The following is a 10365-nucleotide window of genomic DNA, read 5'->3' as shown; positions in this document are numbered from 1 at the left end:
GTCTCTCTCTTCCTCTCTGTCTACATCTCCGTCCGTCCGTGTCTCTGTCTTTCCCCGTGGGTCTGTGCGTCTGTCTATGCCAGCCGGCTTCTGGTGTCCCTCAGTCGGGTCCTCTTGTCGGTGGGTGGGCAGGGGAAGGGTGGCGGAGGAAGGGCGACGGGGTTGGGCTGATGAGGAGGGTCCCTGGGGGCGCCGGTGGCTCCGGGTTGGCTTGGAACCAGGCCGGGGTGGAGAGGCGGAAGGGCCTGGTGGCGGGCCTGGCTTGCCCTAAGGGCGGCGGGTGGGGCGCCGGGGGTGGGGGGGCGCGGAGAACAGCGCGCGGGCCACGCCCCCCGCGCCCCGACGCTCCCCTTGGCCCTCTCGGGAGCCAGGCGGCGGCCCCCGGGTCTGGAGAGTATCGGGCCGTGAGAGCGCTCGGTGTTCCGCGACTGCGGGGCGCTGGAGGCGCCACGTCCTCTGGGCGGTTTGGCAGGCAGGCAGGTGCAAGGCACAGGGCAGGCGTGGGGCGGTTGGGGGCTGAGGAGGGGCACGGCTGCGGCCCGGAGGCGCAGAGCAGGCTCTTAGGGCGGCCAGCGGCAGCGGCACACGTCTACGGCCATACCACCCTGAACGCGCCCGATCTCGTCTGATCTCGGAAGCTAAGCAGGGTCGGGCCTGGTTAGTACTTGGATGGGAGACCGCCTGGGAATACCGGGTGCTGTAGGCTTTTTTTCTTTGCCTTTTCTTTCCCCTTCGGCCTCCCTTCCTCTCCCTTCGCCGCCACAGTCCCCCCCCCCGCCCCGCCCCCTCCGCCCCTTGCCCAACAAGGCCTCCTGCAAACGCCCGGTGCCCCCCTGGCCCCTCGCCAGCCGCGCACCGCACCGAGGGTCCCTGTCTCGCAGCTTGTGCCCGCTGCACCGGCAGGCAGCCCCCAGCCCTTCCACCTCACAGCCACCACGCCCACGCACACCCGATCCAGAGGGGCGGGCTGGGGGAGGTGGGGGCGGGCTGGGTGGGCGGAGGCGGCGGCTTCGCAGGGAGGGAAAGGGGGAGGGCGGCGAGGACCGCCCGCGGGCTTGGGGCGGGGGGAGCGCGGGCGGGACGGCACCCCGTCTCGGCAGGCGTGCCCTCCCAAGGTCCTGCGCCTCGGGGCCTCATCCCCGGAGCCCCTAGCCATTCCCTTGGGCCGCCCCGAGTGCACAAGCGCACCGGGCAACCGGCCCCACCTTAGGCCTGGGCCCGCCTCCACCTTCTCCCCACCCGCCCTGGGCTGCGCTCCCGCGCGCGCGGGCATTCCCTTCCTTCCCGCGGAACACCGTCCCTCTGCCCCCAGGCCGGGGGTCCTCGCTCCGTGTGGGCAGGACACAAGATGGCCGACCGCCCGGGGCCTCCCCCGTTGGCACCCGGGACCACCCGTTGGCCCCCGACTCCGTGCTCAGTGTCCCCGCAACAGCGAAGCGCACAGCGAGGCTCGCTCGCTCGGCAAGACGGCGGGAGGGGGCGGCCCTGCACCACGCCCCAAAGCGGCCCCCCAAATAAAGGACGAGAGCAGAGGAGGAATCGCCCGCACGCCCCCAGGCCCAGAGTGGGTCCTGGGCGGGAACGGGAGCAGGGCGGGTCTCCTGAGGCCTTGGCTGCGCGACCTCGGCCCCGGGGGGCTCCTCGGTGCCCAGAGCCCACCCAAGCACGACCACCCTCCCGAGGAGGGCTAGCTGCCTAGCCAACACAGTCTCTTCCTCTGTGTGTGTGTGTGTGTGTGTGTGTGGTGTGTGTGTGTGGTGTGTGTGGTGTGTGTGTGGTGTGTGTGTCTGTTTCTGGGGTGTGCCCCTGTGTCTCCGTCCCTGTCCGCATCCAGGTCAGGGTCCGCGTCTGTCTGTCTTGGGGCCAGAGCGGGGGTGTGTGTTGGATACTCTGTCTGTGTTCTCCCTCTCTGTCCCTCTCTTCCTCTCTGTCTACATCTCCGTCCGTCCGTCCGTCCGTGTCTCTGTCTTTCCCCGTGGGTCTGTGCGTCTGTCTATGCCAGCCGGCTTCCGGTGTCCCTCAGTCGGGTCCTCTTGTCGGTGGGTGGGCAGGGGAAGGGTGGCGGAGGAAGGGCGACGGGGTTGGGCTGATGAGGAGGGTCCCTGGGGGCGCCGGTGGCTCCGGGTTGGCTTGGAGCCAGGCGGGGTGGAGAGGCAGAAAGGCCTGGTGGCCGGCCTGGCTTGGCCTAGGGCGACGGGTGGGACGCTGGGGGTGGGGGGCGCGGAAAACACCTCAGGGGCCGCGCCCACCGCGCCCCGCCCCGACGCTTCCCTTTGCCATGCCGGTAGCCAGGAGGCGGTGGGGCGGCGGCGGCCCCCGGGACTGGAGAGTCCCCGGCAGGGAGAGCGCCCGGACTTCCACGACTGCGGGGCACCGGAGGGGCCACGTCCCCTGGGCGGCTGGCAGGCAGGCAGGTGCAAGGCGCAGGGCAGGCGGGGTTCGGGTGAGGGCTGAGGAGGGGCACGGCTGGGCCCGGGAGGCGCAGAGCAGGCTCTTAGGGCGGCCAGCGGCAGCCGCACACGTCTACGGCCATACCACCCTGAACGCGCCCGATCTCGTCTGATCTCGGAAGCTAAGCAGGGTCGGGCCTGGTTAGTACTTGGATGGGAGACCGCCTGGGAATACCGGGTGCTGTAGGCTTTTTTCTTTGCCTTTTCTTTCCCCTTGGGCCACCCTTCCCATACCTTTACCGCCACAGCACCCCGCCCCCTTGCCCAACTAGGCTTCCTCCAAACGCCCCGTGCCCCCCTGGCCCCTCGCCAGCCGCGCACCGCACCGCGAGTCCCTGGCTCGCAGCAGGTGCCCCCTGCAGGGGCAGGCGTCTTCCAGCCAGCCCTTGGGCCTCCAAGCCACCACGCCCACGCACACCGGATCCAGAGGGGTGGGCTGGGGGTCGATGGGGGCGGGCGGGGTGGGCGAAGGCGACGCCTTCGGAGGGAGGGAACGCGGGAGGGCGACGATGACCCTGGCACCGATGGGCCGGGGCCAGCGCGGGCCGGACGGCACCCGCTCTGGGCAGGCGTGTCCTCCCATGGTCCTGCGCCTCGGGCCCTCATCCCCAGATCCCCTAGCCATTCCATCGGGCCGCCCGGAGCGCACGACCGCACTGGGCAACTGGCCCCACCTTAGGCCTGGGCCCGCCTCCACCTTGTCCCCAGCAGCCCTGGGGTGCGCTCCCACCCGCGGGCATTCCCTTCCTTCCCTTGGAACACCGTCCCTTTGCCCCCGTGCCGGGGGTCCCCGCTCCGGGTGGGCAGGACACAAGATGGCCGGTCGCCCGGGGCCTCCCCCCTTGGCGCCCGGGACCACCCGCTGGCACCAGAATCCGTGCTTAGTCTCCCTGCAACAGCGAAGCGAAGACCGAGGCTCGCTCGCTCAGCAAGATGGGGAGAGGGGGACGCCCTGCACCTCGCCCCAAAGCAGCCCCCCATATAAAGGACGACAGCAGAGGAGGAATCGCCCACATGCCCCGAGGACCAGAGTGGGTCCAGGGCGGGAACGGGAGCAGAGCGGGTCTCGTGACGCCTTGGCTGCGCATCTCGGCCCCGAGGGGCTCCTCGGTGCCCAGAGCCCACCCAAGCACGACCACCCTCCCGAGGGCTAGCTGCCTAGCCAACACAGTCTCCTCCTGTTTGTGTGTGTGTGGGGGGGGGGATGGGTGGGGGGGTGGGTGGGGGTGTGGGGGTGTGGGGGTGTGTGGGGTGTGTGGGGTGTGGGGTGTGGGGTGGGGGGTGTGTGTCTGTTTCTGTGGTGTGCCCCTGTGTCTCCGTCCCTGTCCGCATCCAGGTCAGGGTCCGCGTCTGTCTGTCTTGGGGCCAGAGCGGGGGCGTGTGTTGGATACTCTGTCTGTGTCTCCCTCTCTGTCTCTCTCTTCCTCTCTGTCTACATCTCCGTCCGTCCGTGTCTCTGTCTTTCCCCGTGGGTCTGTGCGTCTGTCTATGCCAGCCGGCTTCTGGTGTCCCTCAGTCGGGTCCTCTTGTCGGTGGGTGGGCAGGGGAAGGGTGGCGGAGGAAGGGCGACGGGGTTGGGCTGATGAGGAGGGTCCCTGGGGGCGCCGGTGGCTCCGGGTTGGCTTGGAACCAGGCCGGGGTGGAGAGGCGGAAGGGCCTGGTGGCGGGCCTGGCTTGCCCTAAGGGCGGCGGGTGGGGCGCCGGGGGTGGGGGGGCGCGGAGAACAGCGCGCGGGCCACGCCCCCCGCGCCCCGACGCTCCCCTTGGCCCTCTCGGGAGCCAGGCGGCGGCCCCCGGGTCTGGAGAGTATCGGGCCGTGAGAGCGCTCGGTGTTCCGCGACTGCGGGGCGCTGGAGGCGCCACGTCCTCTGGGCGGTTTGGCAGGCAGGCAGGTGCAAGGCACAGGGCAGGCGTGGGGCGGTTGGGGGCTGAGGAGGGGCACGGCTGCGGCCCGGAGGCGCAGAGCAGGCTCTTAGGGCGGCCAGCGGCAGCGGCACACGTCTACGGCCATACCACCCTGAACGCGCCCGATCTCGTCTGATCTCGGAAGCTAAGCAGGGTCGGGCCTGGTTAGTACTTGGATGGGAGACCGCCTGGGAATACCGGGTGCTGTAGGCTTTTTTTCTTTGCCTTTTCTTTCCCCTTCGGCCTCCCTTCCTCTCCCTTCGCCGCCACAGTCCCCCCCCCCGCCCCGCCCCCTCCGCCCCTTGCCCAACAAGGCCTCCTGCAAACGCCCGGTGCCCCCCTGGCCCCTCGCCAGCCGCGCACCGCACCGAGGGTCCCTGTCTCGCAGCTTGTGCCCGCTGCACCGGCAGGCAGCCCCCAGCCCTTCCACCTCACAGCCACCACGCCCACGCACACCCGATCCAGAGGGGCGGGCTGGGGGAGGTGGGGGCGGGCTGGGTGGGCGGAGGCGGCGGCTTCGCAGGGAGGGAAAGGGGGAGGGCGGCGAGGACCGCCCGCGGGCTTGGGGCGGGGGGAGCGCGGGCGGGACGGCACCCCGTCTCGGCAGGCGTGCCCTCCCAAGGTCCTGCGCCTCGGGGCCTCATCCCCGGAGCCCCTAGCCATTCCCTTGGGCCGCCCCGAGTGCACAAGCGCACCGGGCAACCGGCCCCACCTTAGGCCTGGGCCCGCCTCCACCTTCTCCCCACCCGCCCTGGGCTGCGCTCCCGCGCGCGCGGGCATTCCCTTCCTTCCCGCGGAACACCGTCCCTCTGCCCCCAGGCCGGGGGTCCTCGCTCCGTGTGGGCAGGACACAAGATGGCCGACCGCCCGGGGCCTCCCCCGTTGGCACCCGGGACCACCCGTTGGCCCCCGACTCCGTGCTCAGTGTCCCCGCAACAGCGAAGCGCACAGCGAGGCTCGCTCGCTCGGCAAGACGGCGGGAGGGGGCGGCCCTGCACCACGCCCCAAAGCGGCCCCCCAAATAAAGGACGAGAGCAGAGGAGGAATCGCCCGCACGCCCCCAGGCCCAGAGTGGGTCCTGGGCGGGAACGGGAGCAGGGCGGGTCTCCTGAGGCCTTGGCTGCGCGACCTCGGCCCCGGGGGGCTCCTCGGTGCCCAGAGCCCACCCAAGCACGACCACCCTCCCGAGGAGGGCTAGCTGCCTAGCCAACACAGTCTCTTCCTCTGTGTGTGTGTGTGTGTGTGTGTGTGTGGTGTGTGTGTGGTGTGTGTGGTGTGTGTGTGGTGTGTGTGTCTGTTTCTGGGGTGTGCCCCTGTGTCTCCGTCCCTGTCCGCATCCAGGTCAGGGTCCGCGTCTGTCTGTCTTGGGGCCAGAGCGGGGGTGTGTGTTGGATACTCTGTCTGTGTTCTCCCTCTCTGTCCCTCTCTTCCTCTCTGTCTACATCTCCGTCCGTCCGTCCGTCCGTGTCTCTGTCTTTCCCCGTGGGTCTGTGCGTCTGTCTATGCCAGCCGGCTTCCGGTGTCCCTCAGTCGGGTCCTCTTGTCGGTGGGTGGGCAGGGGAAGGGTGGCGGAGGAAGGGCGACGGGGTTGGGCTGATGAGGAGGGTCCCTGGGGGCGCCGGTGGCTCCGGGTTGGCTTGGAGCCAGGCGGGGTGGAGAGGCAGAAAGGCCTGGTGGCCGGCCTGGCTTGGCCTAGGGCGACGGGTGGGACGCTGGGGGTGGGGGGCGCGGAAAACACCTCAGGGGCCGCGCCCACCGCGCCCCGCCCCGACGCTTCCCTTTGCCATGCCGGTAGCCAGGAGGCGGTGGGGCGGCGGCGGCCCCCGGGACTGGAGAGTCCCCGGCAGGGAGAGCGCCCGGACTTCCACGACTGCGGGGCACCGGAGGGGCCACGTCCCCTGGGCGGCTGGCAGGCAGGCAGGTGCAAGGCGCAGGGCAGGCGGGGTTCGGGTGAGGGCTGAGGAGGGGCACGGCTGGGCCCGGGAGGCGCAGAGCAGGCTCTTAGGGCGGCCAGCGGCAGCCGCACACGTCTACGGCCATACCACCCTGAACGCGCCCGATCTCGTCTGATCTCGGAAGCTAAGCAGGGTCGGGCCTGGTTAGTACTTGGATGGGAGACCGCCTGGGAATACCGGGTGCTGTAGGCTTTTTTCTTTGCCTTTTCTTTCCCCTTGGGCCACCCTTCCCATACCTTTACCGCCACAGCACCCCGCCCCCTTGCCCAACTAGGCTTCCTCCAAACGCCCCGTGCCCCCCTGGCCCCTCGCCAGCCGCGCACCGCACCGCGAGTCCCTGGCTCGCAGCAGGTGCCCCCTGCAGGGGCAGGCGTCTTCCAGCCAGCCCTTGGGCCTCCAAGCCACCACGCCCACGCACACCGGATCCAGAGGGGTGGGCTGGGGGTCGATGGGGGCGGGCGGGGTGGGCGAAGGCGACGCCTTCGGAGGGAGGGAACGCGGGAGGGCGACGATGACCCTGGCACCGATGGGCCGGGGCCAGCGCGGGCCGGACGGCACCCGCTCTGGGCAGGCGTGTCCTCCCATGGTCCTGCGCCTCGGGCCCTCATCCCCACATCCCCTAGCCATTCCATCGGGCCGCCCGGAGCGCACGACCGCACTGGGCAACTGGCCCCACCTTAGGCCTGGGCCCGCCTCCACCTTGTCCCCAGCAGCCCTGGGGTGCGCTCCCACCCGCGGGCATTCCCTTCCTTCCCTTGGAACACCGTCCCTTTGCCCCCGTGCCGGGGGTCCCCGCTCCGGGTGGGCAGGACACAAGATGGCCGGTCGCCCGGGGCCTCCCCCCTTGGCGCCCGGGACCACCCGCTGGCACCAGAATCCGTGCTTAGTCTCCCTGCAACAGCGAAGCGAAGACCGAGGCTCGCTCGCTCAGCAAGATGGGGAGAGGGGGACGCCCTGCACCTCGCCCCAAAGCAGCCCCCCATATAAAGGACGACAGCAGAGGAGGAATCGCCCACATGCCCCGAGGACCAGAGTGGGTCCAGGGCGGGAACGGGAGCAGAGCGGGTCTCGTGACGCCTTGGCTGCGCATCTCGGCCCCGAGGGGCTCCTCGGTGCCCAGAGCCCACCCAAGCACGACCACCCTCCCGAGGGCTAGCTGCCTAGCCAACACAGTCTCCTCCTGTTTGTGTGTGTGTGTGTGGGGGGGATGGGTGGGGGGGTGGGTGGGGGTGTGGGGGTGTGGGGGTGTGTGGGGTGTGTGGGGTGTGGGGTGTGGGGTGGGGGGTGTGTGTCTGTTTCTGTGGTGTGCCCCTGTGTCTCCGTCCCTGTCCGCATCCAGGTCAGGGTCCGCGTCTGTCTGTCTTGGGGCCAGAGCGGGGGCGTGTGTTGGATACTCTGTCTGTGTCTCCCTCTCTGTCTCTCTCTTCCTCTCTGTCTACATCTCCGTCCGTCCGTGTCTCTGTCTTTCCCCGTGGGTCTGTGCGTCTGTCTATGCCAGCCGGCTTCTGGTGTCCCTCAGTCGGGTCCTCTTGTCGGTGGGTGGGCAGGGGAAGGGTGGCGGAGGAAGGGCGACGGGGTTGGGCTGATGAGGAGGGTCCCTGGGGGCGCCGGTGGCTCCGGGTTGGCTTGGAACCAGGCCGGGGTGGAGAGGCGGAAGGGCCTGGTGGCGGGCCTGGCTTGCCCTAAGGGCGGCGGGTGGGGCGCCGGGGGTGGGGGGGCGCGGAGAACAGCGCGCGGGCCACGCCCCCCGCGCCCCGACGCTCCCCTTGGCCCTCTCGGGAGCCAGGCGGCGGCCCCCGGGTCTGGAGAGTATCGGGCCGTGAGAGCGCTCGGTGTTCCGCGACTGCGGGGCGCTGGAGGCGCCACGTCCTCTGGGCGGTTTGGCAGGCAGGCAGGTGCAAGGCACAGGGCAGGCGTGGGGCGGTTGGGGGCTGAGGAGGGGCACGGCTGCGGCCCGGAGGCGCAGAGCAGGCTCTTAGGGCGGCCAGCGGCAGCGGCACACGTCTACGGCCATACCACCCTGAACGCGCCCGATCTCGTCTGATCTCGGAAGCTAAGCAGGGTCGGGCCTGGTTAGTACTTGGATGGGAGACCGCCTGGGAATACCGGGTGCTGTAGGCTTTTTTTCTTTGCCTTTTCTTTCCCCTTCGGCCTCCCTTCCTCTCCCTTCGCCGCCACAGTCCCCCCCCCCGCCCCGCCCCCTCCGCCCCTTGCCCAACAAGGCCTCCTGCAAACGCCCGGTGCCCCCCTGGCCCCTCGCCAGCCGCGCACCGCACCGAGGGTCCCTGTCTCGCAGCTTGTGCCCGCTGCACCGGCAGGCAGCCCCCAGCCCTTCCACCTCACAGCCACCACGCCCACGCACACCCGATCCAGAGGGGCGGGCTGGGGGAGGTGGGGGCGGGCTGGGTGGGCGGAGGCGGCGGCTTCGCAGGGAGGGAAAGGGGGAGGGCGGCGAGGACCGCCCGCGGGCTTGGGGCGGGGGGAGCGCGGGCGGGACGGCACCCCGTCTCGGCAGGCGTGCCCTCCCAAGGTCCTGCGCCTCGGGGCCTCATCCCCGGAGCCCCTAGCCATTCCCTTGGGCCGCCCCGAGTGCACAAGCGCACCGGGCAACCGGCCCCACCTTAGGCCTGGGCCCGCCTCCACCTTCTCCCCACCCGCCCTGGGCTGCGCTCCCGCGCGCGCGGGCATTCCCTTCCTTCCCGCGGAACACCGTCCCTCTGCCCCCAGGCCGGGGGTCCTCGCTCCGTGTGGGCAGGACACAAGATGGCCGACCGCCCGGGGCCTCCCCCGTTGGCACCCGGGACCACCCGTTGGCCCCCGACTCCGTGCTCAGTGTCCCCGCAACAGCGAAGCGCACAGCGAGGCTCGCTCGCTCGGCAAGACGGCGGGAGGGGGCGGCCCTGCACCACGCCCCAAAGCGGCCCCCCAAATAAAGGACGAGAGCAGAGGAGGAATCGCCCGCACGCCCCCAGGCCCAGAGTGGGTCCTGGGCGGGAACGGGAGCAGGGCGGGTCTCCTGAGGCCTTGGCTGCGCGACCTCGGCCCCGGGGGGCTCCTCGGTGCCCAGAGCCCACCCAAGCACGACCACCCTCCCGAGGAGGGCTAGCTGCCTAGCCAACACAGTCTCTTCCTCTGTGTGTGTGTGTGTGTGTGTGTGTGGTGTGTGTGTGTGGTGTGTGTGGTGTGTGTGTGGTGTGTGTGTCTGTTTCTGGGGTGTGCCCCTGTGTCTCCGTCCCTGTCCGCATCCAGGTCAGGGTCCGCGTCTGTCTGTCTTGGGGCCAGAGCGGGGGTGTGTGTTGGATACTCTGTCTGTGTTCTCCCTCTCTGTCCCTCTCTTCCTCTCTGTCTACATCTCCGTCCGTCCGTCCGTCCGTGTCTCTGTCTTTCCCCGTGGGTCTGTGCGTCTGTCTATGCCAGCCGGCTTCCGGTGTCCCTCAGTCGGGTCCTCTTGTCGGTGGGTGGGCAGGGGAAGGGTGGCGGAGGAAGGGCGACGGGGTTGGGCTGATGAGGAGGGTCCCTGGGGGCGCCGGTGGCTCCGGGTTGGCTTGGAGCCAGGCGGGGTGGAGAGGCAGAAAGGCCTGGTGGCCGGCCTGGCTTGGCCTAGGGCGACGGGTGGGACGCTGGGGGTGGGGGGCGCGGAAAACACCTCAGGGGCCGCGCCCACCGCGCCCCGCCCCGACGCTTCCCTTTGCCATGCCGGTAGCCAGGAGGCGGTGGGGCGGCGGCGGCCCCCGGGACTGGAGAGTCCCCGGCAGGGAGAGCGCCCGGACTTCCACGACTGCGGGGCACCGGAGGGGCCACGTCCCCTGGGCGGCTGGCAGGCAGGCAGGTGCAAGGCGCAGGGCAGGCGGGGTTCGGGTGAGGGCTGAGGAGGGGCACGGCTGGGCCCGGGAGGCGCAGAGCAGGCTCTTAGGGCGGCCAGCGGCAGCCGCACACGTCTACGGCCATACCACCCTGAACGCGCCCGATCTCGTCTGATCTCGGAAGCTAAGCAGGGTCGGGCCTGGTTAGTACTTGGATGGGAGACCGCCTGGGAATACCGGGTGCTGTAGGCT

At 70.7% G+C, this 10365-nt stretch overlaps 6 non-coding genes across 6 annotated transcripts; all 6 read left to right on the top strand.

Annotated features, from left to right (window-relative positions):
- The first annotated feature begins 587 nt into the window (after positions 1 to 587).
- On the top strand, positions 588 to 706 carry LOC135363478 (5S ribosomal RNA). The gene has a single exon (XR_010409155.1). It is a non-coding gene; the product is annotated as a 5S ribosomal RNA (ribosomal RNA).
- A 1815-nt stretch (positions 707 to 2521) lies between these two features.
- LOC135363477 (5S ribosomal RNA) lies at positions 2522 to 2640 on the top strand. The gene has a single exon (XR_010409154.1). It is a non-coding gene; the product is annotated as a 5S ribosomal RNA (ribosomal RNA).
- Positions 2641 to 4449: 1809 nt separating this feature from the next.
- Positions 4450 to 4568, top strand: LOC135363476 (5S ribosomal RNA). The gene has a single exon (XR_010409153.1). It is a non-coding gene; the product is annotated as a 5S ribosomal RNA (ribosomal RNA).
- A 1815-nt stretch (positions 4569 to 6383) lies between these two features.
- LOC135363474 (5S ribosomal RNA) lies at positions 6384 to 6502 on the top strand. The gene has a single exon (XR_010409151.1). It is a non-coding gene; the product is annotated as a 5S ribosomal RNA (ribosomal RNA).
- A 1810-nt stretch (positions 6503 to 8312) lies between these two features.
- On the top strand, positions 8313 to 8431 carry LOC135363473 (5S ribosomal RNA). Its single transcript, XR_010409150.1, has one exon. It is a non-coding gene; the product is annotated as a 5S ribosomal RNA (ribosomal RNA).
- A 1815-nt stretch (positions 8432 to 10246) lies between these two features.
- LOC135363472 (5S ribosomal RNA) lies at positions 10247 to 10365 on the top strand. The gene has a single exon (XR_010409149.1). It is a non-coding gene; the product is annotated as a 5S ribosomal RNA (ribosomal RNA).

The sequence above is a fragment of the Mirounga angustirostris genome, unplaced genomic scaffold, assembly GCF_029215605.1.
Source record: "Mirounga angustirostris isolate CCGP_5_RB_7025 unplaced genomic scaffold, mMirAng1.0.hap1 SCAF_335, whole genome shotgun sequence".
Taxonomy (NCBI): Eukaryota; Metazoa; Chordata; class Mammalia; order Carnivora; family Phocidae; genus Mirounga; species Mirounga angustirostris.
This window is presented reverse-complemented; position numbering and strand designations above follow the sequence as displayed.